Here is an 18,659-nt window from a genome sequence, read left to right as displayed (position 1 = left end):
TTACAGATAGCCAGGGGCACGCTCCAACACTCAGACATCATTACAGATAGCCAGGGGCACGCTCCAACACTAAGACATCATTACAGATAGCCAGGGGCACGCTCCAACACTCAGACATCATTACAGATAGCCAGGGGCACGCTCCAACACTCAGACATCATTACAGATAGCCAGGGGTACGCTCCAACACTCAGACATCATTACAGATAGCCAGGGGCACGCTCCAACACTCAGACATCATTACAGATAGCCAGGGGCACGCTCCAACACTCAGACATCATTACAGATAGCCAGGGGCACGCTCCAACACTCAGACATCATTACAGATAGCCAGGGGCACGCTCCAACACTCAGACATCATTACAGATAGCCAGGGGCACGCTCCAACACTCAGACATCATTACAGATAGCCAGGGGCACGCTCCAACACTCAGACATCATTACAGATAGCCAGGGGCACGCTCCAACACTCAGACATCATTACAGATAGCCAGGGGCACGCTCCAACACTCAGACATCATTACAGATAGCCAGGGGCACGCTCCAACACTCAGACATCATTACAGATAGCCAGGGGCACGCTCCAACACTCAGACATCATTACAGATAGCCAGGGGCACGCTCCAACACTCAGACATCATTACAGATAGCCAGGGGCACGCTCCAACACTCAGACATCATTACAGATAGCCAGGGGCACGCTCCAACACTCAGACATCATTACAGATAGCCAGGGGCACGCTCCAACACTCAGACATCATTACAGATAGCCAGGGGCACGCTCCAACACTCAGACATCATTACAGATAGCCAGGGGGCACGCTCCAACACTCAGACATCATTACAGATAGCCAGGGGCACGCTCCAACACTCAGACATCATTACAGATAGCCAGGGGCACGCTCCAACACTCAGACATCATTACAGATAGCCAGGGGCACGCTCCAACACTAAGACATCATTACAGATAGCCAGGGGCACGCTCCAACACTCAGACATCATTACAGATAGCCAGGGGCACGCTCCAACACTCAGACATCATTACAGATAGCCAGGGGCACGCTCCAACACTCAGACATCATTACAGATAGCCAGGGGCACGCTCCAACACTCAGACATCATTACAGATAGCCAGGGGCACGCTCCAACACTCAGACATCATTACAGATAGCCAGGGGCACGCTCCAACACTCAGACATCATTACAGATAGCCAGGGGCACGCTCCAACACTCAGACATCATTACAGATAGCCAGGGGCACGCTCCAACACTCAGACATCATTACAGATAGCCAGGGGCACGCTCCAACACTCAGACATCATTACAGATAGCCAGGGGCACGCTCCAACACTCAGACATCATTACAGATAGCCAGGGGCACGCTCCAACACTCAGACATCATTACAGATAGCCAGGGGCACGCTCCAACACTCAGACATCATTACAGATAGCCAGGGGCACGCTCCAACACTCAGACATCATTACAGATAGCCAGGGGTACGCTCCAACACTCAGACATCATTACAGATAGCCAGGGGTACTCACTAACACTCAGACATCATTACAGATAGCCAGGGGTACGCTCCAACACTCAGACATCATTACAGATAGCCAGGGGCACGCTCCAACACTCAGACATCATTACAGATAGCCAGGGGCACGCTCCAACACTCAGACATCATTACAGATAGCCAGGGGCACGCTCCAACACTCAGACATCATTACAGATAGCCAGGGGCACGCTCCAACACTCAGACATCATTACAGATAGCCAGGGGCACGCTCCAACACTCAGACATCATTACAGATAGCCAGGGGCACGCTCCAACACTCAGACATCATTACAGATAGCCAGGGGCACGCTCCAACACTCAGACATCATTACAGATAGCCAGGGGCACGCTCCAACACTCAGACATCATTACAGATAGCCAGGGGCACGCTCCAACACTCAGACATCATTACAGATAGCCAGGGGCACGCTCCAACACTCAGACATCATTACAGATAGCCAGGGGCACGCTCCAACACTCAGACATCATTACAGATAGCCAGGGGCACGCTCCAACACTCAGACATCATTACAGATAGCCAGGGGCACGCTCCAACACTCAGACATCATTACAGATAGCCAGGGGCACGCTCCAACACTCAGACATCATTACAGATAGCCAGGGGCACGCTCCAACACTCAGACATCATTACAGATAGCCAGGGGCACGCTCCAACACTCAGACATCATTACAGATAGCCAGGGGCACGCTCCAACACTCAGACATCATTACAGATAGCCAGGGGCACGCTCCAACACTCAGACATCATTACAGATAGCCAGGGGCACGCTCCAACACTCAGACATCATTACAGATAGCCAGGGGCACGCTCCAACACTCAGACATCATTACAGATAGCCAGGGGCACGCTCCAACACTCAGACATCATTACAGATAGCCAGGGGCACGCTCCAACACTCAGACATCATTACAGATAGCCAGGGAAACGCTCCCAACACTCAGACATCATTACAGATAGCCAGGGGCACGCTCCAACACTCAGACATCATTACAGATAGCCAGGGGCACGCTCCAACACTCAGACATCATTACAGATAGCCAGGGGCACGCTCCAACACTCAGACATCATTACAGATAGCCAGGGGCACGCTCCAACACTCAGACATCATTACAGATAGCCAGGGGCACGCTCCAACACTCAGACATCATTACAGATAGCCAGGGGCACGCTCCAACACTCAGACATCATTACAGATAGCCAGGGGCACGCTCCAACACTCAGACATCATTACAGATAGCCAGGGGCACGCTCCAACACTCAGACATCATTACAGATAGCCAGGGGCACGCTCCAACACTCAGACATCATTACAGATAGCCAGGGGCACGCTCCAACACTCAGACATCATTACAGATAGCCAGGGGGCACGCTCCAACACTCAGACATCATTACAGATAGCCAGGGGCACGCTCCAACACTCAGACATCATTACAGATAGCCAGGGGCACGCTCCAACACTCAGACATCATTACAGATAGCCAGGGGCACGCTCCAACACTCAGACATCATTACAGATAGCCAGGGGCACGCTCCAACACTCAGACATCATTACAGATAGCCAGGGGCACGCTCCAACACTCAGACATCATTACAGATAGCCAGGGGCACGCTCCAACACTCAGACATCATTACAGATAGCCAGGGGCACGCTCCAACACTCAGACATCATTACAGATAGCCAGGGGCACGCTCCAACACTCAGACATCATTACAGATAGCCAGGGGCACGCTCCAACACTCAGACATCATTACAGATAGCCAGGGGCACGCTCCAACACTCAGACATCATTACAGATAGCCAGGGGCACGCTCCAACACTCAGACATCATTACAGATAGCCAGGGGCACGCTCCAACACTCAGACATCATTACAGATAGCCAGGGGCACGCTCCAACACTCAGACATCATTACAGATAGCCAGGGGCACGCTCCAACACTCAGACATCATTACAGATAGCCAGGGGCACGCTCCAACACTCAGACATCATTACAGATAGCCAGGGGCACGCTCCAACACTCAGACATCATTACAGATAGCCAGGGGCACGCTCCAACACTCAGACATCATTACAGATAGCCAGGGGCACGCTCCAACACTCAGACATCATTACAGATAGCCAGGGGCACGCTCCAACACTCAGACATCATTACAGATAGCCAGGGGCACGCTCCAACACTCAGACATCATTACAGATAGCCAGGGGCACGCTCCAACACTCAGACATCATTACAGATAGCCAGGGGCACGCTCCAACACTCAGACATCATTACAGATAGCCAGGGGCACGCTCCAACACTCAGACATCATTACAGATAGCCAGGGGCACGCTCCAACACTCAGACATCATTACAGATAGCCAGGGGCACGCTCCAACACTCAGACATCATTACAGATAGCCAGGGGCACGCTCCAACACTCAGACATCATTACAGATAGCCAGGGGCACGCTCCAACACTCAGACATCATTACAGATAGCCAGGGGCACGCTCCAACACTCAGACATCATTACAGATAGCCAGGGGCACGCTCCAACACTCAGACATCATTACAGATAGCCAGGGGCACGCTCCAACACTCAGACATCATTACAGATAGCCAGGGGCACGCTCCAACACTCAGACATCATTACAGATAGCCAGGGGCACGCTCCAACACTCAGACATCATTACAGATAGCCAGGGGCACGCTCCAACACTCAGACATCATTACAGATAGCCAGGGGTACGCAACAACACTCAGACATCATTACAGATAGCCAGGGGCACGCTCCAACACTCAGACATCATTACAGATAGCCAGGGGCACGCTCCAACACTAAGACATCATTACAGATAGCCAGGGGCACGCTCCAACACTCAGACATCATTACAGATAGCCAGGGGCACGCTCCAACACTAAGACATCATTACAGATAGCCAGGGGTACGCTCCAACACTCAGACATCATTACAGATAGCCAGGGGCACGCTCCAACACTCAGACATCATTACAGATAGCCAGGGGTACGCTCCAACACTCAGACATCATTACAGATAGCCAGGGGTACGCAATAACACTCAGACATCATTACAGATAGCCAGGGGTACACAATAACACTCAGACATCATTACAGATAGCCAGGGGCACGCTCCAACACTCAGACATCATTACAGATAGCCAGGGGCACGCTCCAACACTCAGACATCATTACAGATAGCCAGGGGCACGCTCCAACACTCAGACATCATTACAGATAGCCAGGGGCACGCTCCAACACTCAGACATCATTACAGATAGCCAGGGGCACGCTACAACACTCAGACATCATTACAGATAGCCAGGGGCACGCTCCAACACTCAGACATCATTACAGATAGCCAGGGGCACGCTCCAACACTCAGACATCATTACAGATAGCCAGGGGCACGCTCCAACACTCAGACATCATTACAGATAGCCAGGGGCACGCTCCAACACTAAGACATCATTACAGATAGCCAGGGGTACGCTCCAACACTCAGACATCATTACAGATAGCCAGGGGCACGCTCCAACACTCAGACATCATTACAGATAGCCAGGGGTACGCTCCAACACTGAGACATCATTACAGATAGCCAGGGGTACACAATAACACTCAGACATCATTACAGATAGCCAGGGGTACGCACCAACACTCAGACATCATTACAGATAGCCAGGGGCACGCTCCAACACTCAGACATCATTACAGATAGCCAGGGGCACGCTCCAACACTCAGACATCATTACAGATAGCCAGGGGCACGCTCCAACACTCAGACATCATTACAGATAGCCAGGGGCACGCTCCAACACTCAGACATCATTACAGATAGCCAGGGGCACGCTCCAACACTCAGACATCATTACAGATAGCCAGGGGCACGCTCCAACACTCAGACATCATTACAGATAGCCAGGGGCACGCTCCAACACTCAGACATCATTACAGATAGCCAGGGGCACGCTCCAACACTCAGACATCATTACAGATAGCCAGGGGCACGCTCCAACACTCAGACATCATTACAGATAGCCAGGGGCACGCTCCAACACTAAGACATCATTACAGATAGCCAGGGGTACGCTCCAACACTCAGACATCATTACAGATAGCCAGGGGTACGCTCCAACACTCAGACATCATTACAGATAGCCAGGGGCACGCTCCAACACTCAGACATCATTACAGATAGCCAGGGGTACGCTCCAACACTCAGACATCATTACAGATAGCCAGGGGTACGCAATCAACACTCAGACATCATTACAGATAGCCAGGGGCACGCTCCAACACTCAGACATCATTACAGATAGCCAGGGGCACGCTCCAACACTCAGACATCATTACAGATAGCCAGGGGCACGCTCCAACACTCAGACATCATTACAGATAGCCAGGGGCACGCTCCAACACTCAGACATCATTACAGATAGCCAGGGGCACGCTCCAACACTCAGACATCATTACAGATAGCCAGGGGCACGCTCCAACACTCAGACATCATTACAGATAGCCAGGGGCACGCTCCAACACTCAGACATCATTACAGATAGCCAGGGGCACGCTCCAACACTCAGACATCATTACAGATAGCCAGGGGCACGCTCCAACACTCAGACATCATTACAGATAGCCAGGGGCACGCTCCAACACTCAGACATCATTACAGATAGCCAGGGGCACGCTCCAACACTCAGACATCATTACAGATAGCCAGGGGCACGCTCCAACACTCAGACATCATTACAGATAGCCAGGGGCACGCTCCAACACTCAGACATCATTACAGATAGCCAGGGGCACGCTCCAACACTCAGACATCATTACAGATAGCCAGGGGCACGCTCCAACACTCAGACATCATTACAGATAGCCAGGGGCACGCTCCAACACTCAGACATCATTACAGATAGCCAGGGGCACGCTCCAACACTCAGACATCATTACAGATAGCCAGGGGCACGCTCCAACACTCAGACATCATTACAGATAGCCAGGGGCACGCTCCAACACTCAGACATCATTACAGATAGCCAGGGGCACGCTCCAACACTCAGACATCATTACAGATAGCCAGGGGCACGCTCCAACACTCAGACATCATTACAGATAGCCAGGGGCACGCTCCAACACTCAGACATCATTACAGATAGCCAGGGGCACGCTCCAACACTCAGACATCATTACAGATAGCCAGGGGCACGCTCCAACACTCAGACATCATTACAGATAGCCAGGGGCACGCTCCAACACTCAGACATCATTACAGATAGCCAGGGGCACGCTCCAACACTCAGACATCATTACAGATAGCCAGGGGCACGCTCCAACACTCAGACATCATTACAGATAGCCAGGGGCACGCTCCAACACTCAGACATCATTACAGATAGCCAGGGGTACGCTCCAACACTCAGACATCATTACAGATAGCCAGGGGCACGCTCCAACACTCAGACATCATTACAGATAGCCAGGGGCACGCTCCAACACTCAGACATCATTACAGATAGCCAGGGGCACGCTCCAACACTCAGACATCATTACAGATAGCCAGGGGCACGCTCCAACACTCAGACATCATTACAGATAGCCAGGGGCACGCTCCAACACTCAGACATCATTACAGATAGCCAGGGGCACGCTCCAACACTCAGACATCATTACAGATAGCCAGGGGCACGCTCCAACACTCAGACATCATTACAGATAGCCAGGGGCACGCTCCAACACTCAGACATCATTACAGATAGCCAGGGGCACGCTCCAACACTCAGACATCATTACAGATAGCCAGGGGCACGCTCCAACACTCAGACATCATTACAGATAGCCAGGGGCACGCTCCAACACTCAGACATCATTACAGATAGCCAGGGGCACGCTCCAACACTCAGACATCATTACAGATAGCCAGGGGCACGCTCCAACACTCAGACATCATTACAGATAGCCAGGGGCACGCTCCAACACTCAGACATCATTACAGATAGCCAGGGGCACGCTCCAACACTCAGACATCATTACAGATAGCCAGGGGCACGCTCCAACACTCAGACATCATTACAGATAGCCAGGGGCACGCTCCAACACTCAGACATCATTACAGATAGCCAGGGGCACGCTCCAACACTCAGACATCATTACAGATAGCCAGGGGCACGCTCCAACACTCAGACATCATTACAGATAGCCAGGGGCACGCTCCAACACTCAGACATCATTACAGATAGCCAGGGGCACGCTCCAACACTCAGACATCATTACAGATAGCCAGGGGCACGCTCCAACACTCAGACATCATTACAGATAGCCAGGGGCACGCTCCAACACTCAGACATCATTACAGATAGCCAGGGGCACACATCCAACACTCAGACATCATTACAGATAGCCAGGGGCACGCTCCAACACTCAGACATCATTACAGATAGCCAGGGGCACGCTCCAACACTCAGACATCATTACAGATAGCCAGGGGCACGCTCCAACACTCAGACATCATTACAGATAGCCAGGGGCACGCTCCAACACTCAGACATCATTACAGATAGCCAGGGGCACGCTCCAACACTCAGACATCATTACAGATAGCCAGGGGCACGCTCCAACACTCAGACATCATTACAGATAGCCAGGGGCACGCTCCAACACTCAGACATCATTACAGATAGCCAGGGGCACGCTCCAACACTCAGACATCATTACAGATAGCCAGGGGCACGCTCCAACACTCAGACATCATTACAGATAGCCAGGGGCACGCTCCAACACTCAGACATCATTACAGATAGCCAGGGGCACGCTCCAACACTCAGACATCATTACAGATAGCCAGGGGCACGCTCCAACACTCAGACATCATTACAGATAGCCAGGGGCACGCTCCAACACTCAGACATCATTACAGATAGCCAGGGGTACACAATAACACTCAGACATCATTACAGATAGCCAGGGGTACACAATAACACTCAGACATCATTACAGATAGCCAGGGCTACGCAACAACACTCAGACATCATTACAGATAGCCAGGGGTACACAATAACACTCAGACATCATTACAGATAGCCAAGGGTACACAACAACACTCAGACATCATTACAGATAGCCAGGGGTACACAACAACACTCAGACATCATTACAGATAGCCAGGGGTACACGATAACACTCAGACATCATTACAGATAGCCAGGGGGCACGATCAACACTCAGACATCATTACAGATAGCCAGGGGTACACAACAACACTCAGACATCATTACAGATAGCCAGGGGCACGCTCCAACACTCAGACATCATTACAGATAGCCAGGGGCATGCTCCAACACTCAGACATCATTACAGATAGCCAGGGGTACGCTCCAACACTCAGACATCATTACAGATAGCCAGGGGTACACAATAACACTCAGACATCATTACAGATAGCCAGGGGTACACAATCCAACACTCAGACATCATTACAGATAGCCAGGGGCACGCTCCAACACTCAGACATCATTACAGATAGCCAGGGGCACGCTCCAACACTCAGACATCATTACAGATAGCCAGGGGCACGCTCCAACACTCAGACATCATTACAGATAGCCAGGGGCACGCTCCAACACTCAGACATCATTACAGATAGCCAGGGGCACGCTCCAACACTCAGACATCATTACAGATAGCCAGGGGTACACAATAACACTCAGACATCATTACAGATAGCCAGGGGTACACAACAACACTTAGACATCATTACAGATAGCCAGGGGCACACAATAACACTCAGACATCATTACAGATAGCCAGGGGCACGCTCCAACACTCAGACATCATTACAGATAGCCAGGGGCACGCTCCAACACTCAGACATCATTACAGATAGCCAGGGGCACGCTCCAACACTCAGACATCATTACAGATAGCCAGGGGCACGCTCCAACACTCAGACATCATTACAGATAGCCAGGGGCACGCTCCAACACTCAGACATCATTACAGATAGCCAGGGGCACGCTCCAACACTCAGACATCATTACAGATAGCCAGGGGCACGCTCCAACACTCAGACATCATTACAGATAGCCAGGGGCACGCTCCAACACTCAGACATCATTACAGATAGCCAGGGGCACGCTCCAACACTCAGACATCATTACAGATAGCCAGGGGCACGCTCCAACACTCAGACATCATTACAGATAGCCAGGGGCACGCTCCAACACTCAGACATCATTACAGATAGCCAGGGGCACGCTCCAACACTCAGACATCATTACAGATAGCCAGGGGCACACAATAACACTCAGACATCATTACAGATAGCCAGGGGTACACAATAACACTCAGACATCATTACAGATAGCCAGGGGTACACAATAACACTCAGACATCATTACAGATAGCCAAGGGTACACAATAACACTCAGACATCATTACAGATAGCCAGGGGTACACAATAACACTCAGACATCATTACAGATAGCCAGGGGTACACAATAACACTCAGACATCATTACAGATAGCCAGGGGTACACAATAACACTCAGACATCATTACAGATAGCCAGGGGTACACAATAACACTCAGACATCATTACAGATAGCCAGGGGCACGCTCCAACACTCAGACATCATTACAGATAGCCAGGGGCACGCTCCAACACTCAGACATCATTACAGATAGCCAGGGGCACGCTCCAACACTCAGACATCATTACAGATAGCCAGGGGTACACAATAACACTCAGACATCATTACAGATAGCCAGGGGTACACAACAACACTCAGACATCATTACAGATAGCCAGGGGCACGCTCCAACACTCAGACATCATTACAGATAGCCAGGGGCACGCTCCAACACTCAGACATCATTACAGATAGCCAGGGGCACGCTCCAACACTCAGACATCATTACAGATAGCCAGGGGCACGCTCCAACACTCAGACATCATTACAGATAGCCAGGGGCACGCTCCAACACTCAGACATCATTACAGATAGCCAGGGGTACACAATAACACTCAGACATCATTACAGATAGCCAGGGGTACACAATAACACTTAGACATCATTACAGATAGCCAGGGGCACACAATAACACTCAGACATCATTACAGATAGCCAGGGGCACGCTCCAACACTCAGACATCATTACAGATAGCCAGGGGCACGCTCCAACACTCAGACATCATTACAGATAGCCAGGGGCACGCTCCAACACTCAGACATCATTACAGATAGCCAGGGGCACGCTCCAACACTCAGACATCATTACAGATAGCCAGGGGCACGCTCCAACACTCAGACATCATTACAGATAGCCAGGGGCACGCTCCAACACTCAGACATCATTACAGATAGCCAGGGGCACGCTCCAACACTCAGACATCATTACAGATAGCCAGGGGCACGCTCCAACACTCAGACATCATTACAGATAGCCAGGGGCACGCTCCAACACTCAGACATCATTACAGATAGCCAGGGGTACACAATAACACTCAGACATCATTACAGATAGCCAGGGGTACACAATAACACTCAGACATCATTACAGATAGCCAGGGCTACACAATAACACTCAGACATCATTACAGATAGCCAGGGGTACACAATAACACTCAGACATCATTACAGATAGCCAGGGGTACACAATAACACTCAGACATCATTACAGATAGCCAGGGGTACACAATAACACTCAGACATCATTACAGATAGCCAGGGGTACACAATAACACTCAGACATCATTACAGATAGCCAGGGGTACACAATAACACTCAGACATCATTACAGATAGCCAGGGGTACACAATAACACTCAGACATCATTACAGATAGCCAGCGGTACACAATAACACTCAGACATCATTACAGATAGCCAGGGGTACACAATAACACTCAGACATCATTACAGATAGCCAGGGGTACACAATAACACTCAGCCATCATTACAGATAGCCAGGGGTACACAATAACACTCAGACATCATTACAGATAGCCAGGGGTACACAATAACACTCAGACATCATTACAGATAGCCAGGGGTACACAATAACACTCAGACATCATTACAGATAGCCAGGGGTACACAATAACACTCAGACATCATTACAGATAGCCAGGGGTACACAATAACACTCAGACATCATTACAGATAGCCAGGGGTACACAATAACACTCAGACATCATTACAGATAGCCAGGGGTACACAATAACACTCAGACATCATTACAGATAGCCAGGGGTACACAATAACACTCAGACATCATTACAGATAGCCAGGGGAACACAATAACACTCAGGCATCATTACAGATAGCCAGGGGTACACAATAACACTCAGACATCATTACAGATAGCCAGGGGTACACAATAACACTCAGACATCATTACAGATAGCCAGGGGTACACAATAACACTCAGACATCATTACAGATAGCCAGGGGTACACAATCACACTCAGACATCATTACAGATAGCCAGGGGTACACAATAACACTCAGACATCATTACAGATAGCCAGGGGTACACAATAACACTCAGACATCATTACAGATAGCCAGGGGTACACAATAACACTCAGACATCATTTACAAACGCTGAATGTGTGTTTAGTGAGTCCTCCAGATCAGAGGCAGTAGGGATGACCAGGGATGTTCTCTGTTTAGTGAGTCCTCCAGATCAGAGGCAGTAGGGATGTCCAGGGATGTTCTCTGTTTAGTGAGTCCTCCAGATCAGAGGCAGTAGGGATGACCAGGGATGTTCTCTGTTTAGTGAGTCCTCCAGATCAGAGGCAGTAGGGATGTCCAGGGATGTTCTCTGTTTAGTGAGTCCTCCAGATCAGAGGCAGTAGGGATGACCAGGGATGTTCTCTGTTTAGTGAGTCCTCCAGATCAGAGGCAGTAGGGATGACCAGGGATGTTCTCTGTTTAGTGAGTCCTCCAGATCAGAGGCAGTAGGGATGACCAGGGATGTTCTCTGTTTAGTGAGTCCTCCAGATCAGAGGCAGTAGGGATGACCAGGGATGTTCTCTGTTTAGTGAGTCCACCAGATCAGAGGCAGTAGGGACAACCAGGGATGTTCTCTGTTTAGAGAGTCCTCCAGATCAGAGGCAGTAGGGATGACCAGGGATGTTCTCTGTTTAGTGAGTCCTCCAGATCAGAGGCAGTAGGGATGACCAGGGATGTTCTCTGTTTAGTGAGTCCACCAGATCAGAGGCAGTAGGGACGACCAGGGATGTTCTCTGTTTAGAGAGTCCTCCAGATCAGAGGCAGTAGGGATGACCAGGGATGTTCTCTGTTTAGTGTGTGAATCGGACCATGTTCCTGTCCTGCTAAGCATTCAAAATGTAACGAGTAATTTGGGTGTCAGGGAAAATGTATGCAGTAAAAAGTACATAATTTTCTTTAGGAATGTGGTGAAGTAAAAGTAAAAATGGTCAAAAATATAAATAGTAAAATACTGATACCCCAAAAAACTATTTTTACTTAAGTACTTTAGACCACTGCCCATTAGGGTGTCCACCCACGGTGTTCAGAATAACAGAAATCACATTTAGCTCATGGTAATTCATACTAACAGAACAGTCAGATTATGGTAATTCATACTAACAGAACAGTCAGATTATGGTAATTCATACTAACAGAACATTCAGATTATGGTAATTCATACTAACAGAACATTCAGATTATGGTAATTCATACTAACAGAACATTCAGATTATGGTAATTCACACTAACAGAACATTCAGATTATGGTAATTCACACTAACAGAACATTTACGTTATGGTAATTCATACTAACAGAACATTCAGATTATGGTAATTCATACTAACAGAACATTCAGATTATGGTAATTCATACTAACAGAACATTTAGATTATGGTAATTCATACTAACAGAACATTCAGATTATGGTAATTCATACTAACAGAACATTCAGATTATGGTAATTCATACTAACAGAACATTCAGATTATGGTAATTCATACTAACAGAACATGCAAATCAAGGACGCAATGATGTGCGGTCTTTCTTTCCTCATAACTATGAAGATGTTAGAATAACTGTCCACATTTCCTTTTCCTCAGCCAACAAGATGAGCAACGAACAGCTAAATCACTAGCCTGTACTGTTCCTCAGCCAACAAGATGAGCAACGAACAGCTAAATCACTAGCCTGTACTGTTCCTCAGCCAACAAGATGAGTATCGAACAGCTAAATCACTAGCCTGTACTGTTCCTCAGCTAACAAGATGAGTAACGAACAGCTAAATCACTAGCCTGTACTGTTCCTCAGCTAACAAGATGAGTATCGAACAGCTAAATCACTAGCCTGTACTGTTCCTCAGCCAACAAGATGAGTATCGAACAGCTAAATCACTAGCCTGTACTGTTCCTCAGCCAACAAGATGAGTATCGAACAGCTAAATCACTAGCCTGTACTGTTCCTCAGCCAACAAGATGAGCAACGAACAGCTAAATCACTAGCCTGTACTGTTCCTCAGCCAACAAGATGAGTATCGAACAGCTAAATCACTAGCCTGTACTGTTCCTCAGCCAACAAGATGAGTATCGAACAGCTAAATCACTAGCCTGTACTGTTCCTCAGCCAACAAGATGAGTATCGAACAGCTAAATCACTAGCCTGTACTGTTCCTCAGCCAACAAGATGAGTATCGAACAGCTAAATCACTAGCCTGTACTGTTCCTCAGCCAACAAGATGAGTATCGAACAGCTAAATCACTAGCCTGTACTGTTCCTCAGCCAACAAGATGAGTATCGAACAGCTAAATCACTAGCCTGTACTGTTCCTCAGCCAACAAGATGAGTATCGAACAGCTAAATCACTAGCCTGTACTGTTCCTCAGCCAACAAGATGAGCAACGAACAGCTAAATCACTAGCCTGTACTGTTCCTCAGCCAACAAGATGAGCAACGAACAGCTAAATCACTAGCCTGTACTGTTCCTCAGCCAACAAGATGAGCAACGAACAGCTAAATCACTAGCCTGTTAATCTACTATAGGCCAGTAGGCCCAGGCTACAACACACACAACAAGTAGGCCCAGGCTACAACCCCACAACCAGTAGGCCCAGGCTACAACCCCACAACCAGTAGGCCCAGGCTACAACCCCACAACCAGTAGGCCCAGGCTACAACCCCACAACCAGTAGGCCCAGGCTACATCCCCACAACCAGTAGGCCCAGACTACATCCCCACAACCAGTAGGCCCAGGCTACAACCCCACAACCAGTAGGCCCAGGCTACAACCCCACAACCAGTAGGCCCAGGCTACATCCCCACAACCAGTAGGCCCAGACTACATCCCCACAACCAGTAGGCCCAGACTACATCCCCACAACCAGTAGGCCCAGGCTACAACCCCACAACCAGTAGGCCCAGGCTACAACCCCACAACCAGTAGGCCCAGGCTACATCCCCACAACCAGTAGGCCCAGGCTACAACCCGACAACCAGTAGGCCCAGACTACATCCCCACAACCAGTAGGCCCAGGCTACAACCCCACAACCAGTAGGCCCAGGCTACATCCCCACAACCAGTAGGCCCAGGCTACAACCCCACAACCAGTAGGCCCAGGCTACAACCCCACAACCAGTAGGCCCAGGCTACAACCCTACATTCACACAACCAGTAGGCCCAGGCTACATCCCCACAACCAGTAGGCCCAGACTACATCCCCACAACCAGTAGGCCCAGGCTACAACCCCACAACCAGTAGGCCCAGGCTACATCCCCACATTCACACAACAAGTAGGCCCAGGCTACAACCACACAACCAGTAGGCCCAGGCTACAACCCCACAACCAGTAGGCCCAGGCTACAACCCCACAACCAGTAGGCCCAGGCTACAACCCCACAACCAGTAGGCCCAGGCTACATCCCCACAACCAGTAGGCCCAGACTACATCCCCACAACCAGTAGGCCCAGACTACATCCCCACAACCAGTAGGCCCAGGCTACAACCCCACAACCAGTAGGCCCAGGCTACAACCCCACAACCAGTAGGCCCAGGCTACATCCCCACAACCAGTAGGCCCAGGCTACAACCCGACAACCAGTAGGCCCAGACTACATCCCCACAACCAGTAGGCCCAGGGTACAACCCCACAACCAGTAGGCCCAGGCTACATCCCCACAACCAGTAGGCCCAGGCTACAACCCCACAACCAGTAGGCCCAGGCTACAACCCCACAACCAGTAGGCCCAGGCTACAACCCTACATTCACACAACCAGTAGGCCCAGGCTACATCCCCACAACCAGTAGGCCCAGACTACATCCCCACAACCAGTAGGCCCAGGCTACAACCCCACAACCAGTAGGCCCAGGCTACATCCCCACAACCAGTAGGCCCAGGCTACAACCCCACAACCAGTAGGCCCAGGCTACAACCCCACAACCAGTAGGCCCAGGCTACATCCCCACAACCAGTAGGCCCAGGCTACAACCCCACAACCAGTAGGCCCAGACTACATCCCCACAACCAGTAGGCCCAGGCTACAACCCCACAACCAGTAGGCCCAGGCTACATCCCCACAACCAGTAGGCCCAGGCTACAACCCCACAACCAGTAGGCCCAGGCTACAACCCCACAACCAGTAGGCCCAGGCTACAACCCCACATTCACACAACCAGTAGGCCCAGGCTACATCCCCACAACCAGTAGGCCCAGGCTACATCCCCACAACCAGTAGGCCCAGGCTACAACCCCACAACCAGTAGGCCCAGGCTACATCCCCACATTCACACAACAAGTAGGCCCAGGCTACAACCACACAACCAGTAGGCCCAGGCTACAACCCCACAACCAGTAGGCCCAGGCTACAACCCCACAACCAGTAGGCCCAGGCTACAACCCCACAACCAGTAGGCCCAGGCTACATCCCCACAACCAGTAGGCCCAGACTACATCCCCACAACCAGTAGGCCCAGACTACATCCCCACAACCAGTAGGCCCAGGCTACAACCCCACAACCAGTAGGCCCAGGCTACAACCCCACAACCAGTAGGCCCAGGCTACATCCCCACAACCAGTAGGCCCAGGCTACAACCCGACAACCAGTAGGCCCAGACTACATCCCCACAACCAGTAGGCCCAGGGTACAACCCCACAACCAGTAGGCCCAGGCTACATCCCCACAACCAGTAGGCCCAGGCTACAACCCCACAACCAGTAGGCCCAGGCTACAACCCCACAACCAGTAGGCCCAGGCTACAACCCTACATTCACACAACCAGTAGGCCCAGGCTACATCCCCACAACCAGTAGGCCCAGACTACATCCCCACAACCAGTAGGCCCAGGCTACAACCCCACAACCAGTAGGCCCAGGCTACATCCCCACAACCAGTAGGCCCAGGCTACAACCCCACATTCACACAACCAGTAGGCCCAGGCTACATCCCCACAACCAGTAGGCCCATGCTACAACTCCACAACCAGTAGGCCCAGGCTACAACCCCACAACCAGTAGGCCCAGGCTACAACCCCACAACCAGTAGGCCCAGGCTACATCCCCACAACCAGTAGGCCCAGGCTACAACCCCACATTCACACAACCAGTAGGCCCAGGCTACAACCCCACAACCAGTAGGCCCAGGCTACATCCCCACAACCAGTAGGCCCAGGCTACAACCCCACAACCAGTAGGCCCAGGCTACAACCCCACAACCAGTAGGCCCAGGCTACAACCCCACAACCAGTAGGCCCAGGCTACAACCCCACAACCAGTAGGCCCAGGCTACATAATGAGTCTGGTGCAACACATCAGAATGTTTAGCTGAAAAACAGTGGTCACCAAGCTATTCTGAGTCAAGATCACTTTCGTCGTCATAAAGCAAGCTGTGATTTACGACTCATTACTTCAAAAATGTACCTAATGTACCTAATAAAACCAGTTCTGGAGGAATGAGGCTGGGCAGTATTCATAAAATATTACCCCAGCATAGTGGCTATATGCCTGGCCTGCCAATATTGTTCTTCTCAAACAATATTATATTTCAAAACTCAAGCTTTGATAACAAAATAGATCGGTTGGTATGGCACTTGAGGCACTGCGGAGCATAAATTAAAATAATTAGCTTTTTTACTGTACTGATGGTCATGGTGCTTCATGCCGCGTTCAACTGGGAACTCGGAAATCTCTGACCTACGAGCGATCAAGACAACTGGGCTCCGACTGGGACAAATCGTTTTGAATGGTCATCCAACTCAGAATACGAACTCTGGCCTCGTTCTAGAGCTCTGACTCTCCGACCTGAAGACCACTGACATGACGATTTCACCTCGTACAAGTTATGAAATCCTACTACTATAGCCTGCTTAGGCCTGTATCAAACTTGGCTGTGTGTGGGGGGTATGAGTGTCTGGGGGGTATGAGTGTGGGGGGGGTATGAGTGTGGGGGTATGAGTGTGGGGGTATGAGTGTGGGGGGTATGAGTGTGGGGGTATGAGTGTGGGGGTATGAGTGAGTGTGGGGGTATGGGTGTGGGGGTATGAGTGTGGGGGGTATGAGTGCGTGGGGGTATGAGTGTCTGGGGGGTATGAGTGTCTGGGGGTATGAGTGTGGGGGTATGAGTGAGTGTGGGGGTATGGGTGTGGGGGTATGAGTGTGGGGGTATGAGTGTGTGGGGTATGAGTGCGTGGGGGTATGAGTGCGTGGGGGGTATGAGTGTGGGGGTATGGGGGTATGAGTGTGGGGGTATGAGTGAGTGTGGGGGTATGAGTGTATGGGGTATGAGTGTGGGGATGTGAGTGTGGGGGTATGAGTGTATGGGGGTATGAGTGTATGGGGGTATGAGTGTGGGGGTGTGAGTGTGGGGGTGTGAGTGTATGGGGGGTATGAGTGTGGGGGTGTGAGTGTCGGGGTATGAGTGTATGGGGGTATGAGTGTATGGGGGTATGAGTGTGGGGGGTATGAGTGTGGGGGTGTCAGTGAGTGTGGGGTATGAGTGAGTGTGGGGGAGTGAGTGTGTGGGTATGAGTGAGTGTGGGGGTGTGAGTGTGGGGGTGAGTGTGGGGGTATGAGTGTGGGGGTATGAGTGTGGGGGTATGA

General features: G+C 50.7%; 1 protein-coding gene across 1 annotated transcript in view; it reads right to left on the bottom strand.

Moving 5' to 3' along the window:
* LOC106592268 (dixin-A) overlaps window positions 1-18,659 on the bottom strand; it is a 150,727-nt gene that overhangs the window by 112,303 nt on the left and 19,765 nt on the right. The gene's annotated exons all lie outside the window — the stretch shown is intronic.

The sequence above is a fragment of the Salmo salar genome, chromosome ssa11 (genome assembly GCF_905237065.1).
Source record: "Salmo salar chromosome ssa11, Ssal_v3.1, whole genome shotgun sequence".
Lineage (NCBI taxonomy): Eukaryota > Metazoa > Chordata > Actinopteri > Salmoniformes > Salmonidae > Salmo > Salmo salar.
The sequence above is the reverse complement of the archived record's forward strand: the minus strand, read 5'-3'. Positions and strand labels throughout refer to the sequence as shown.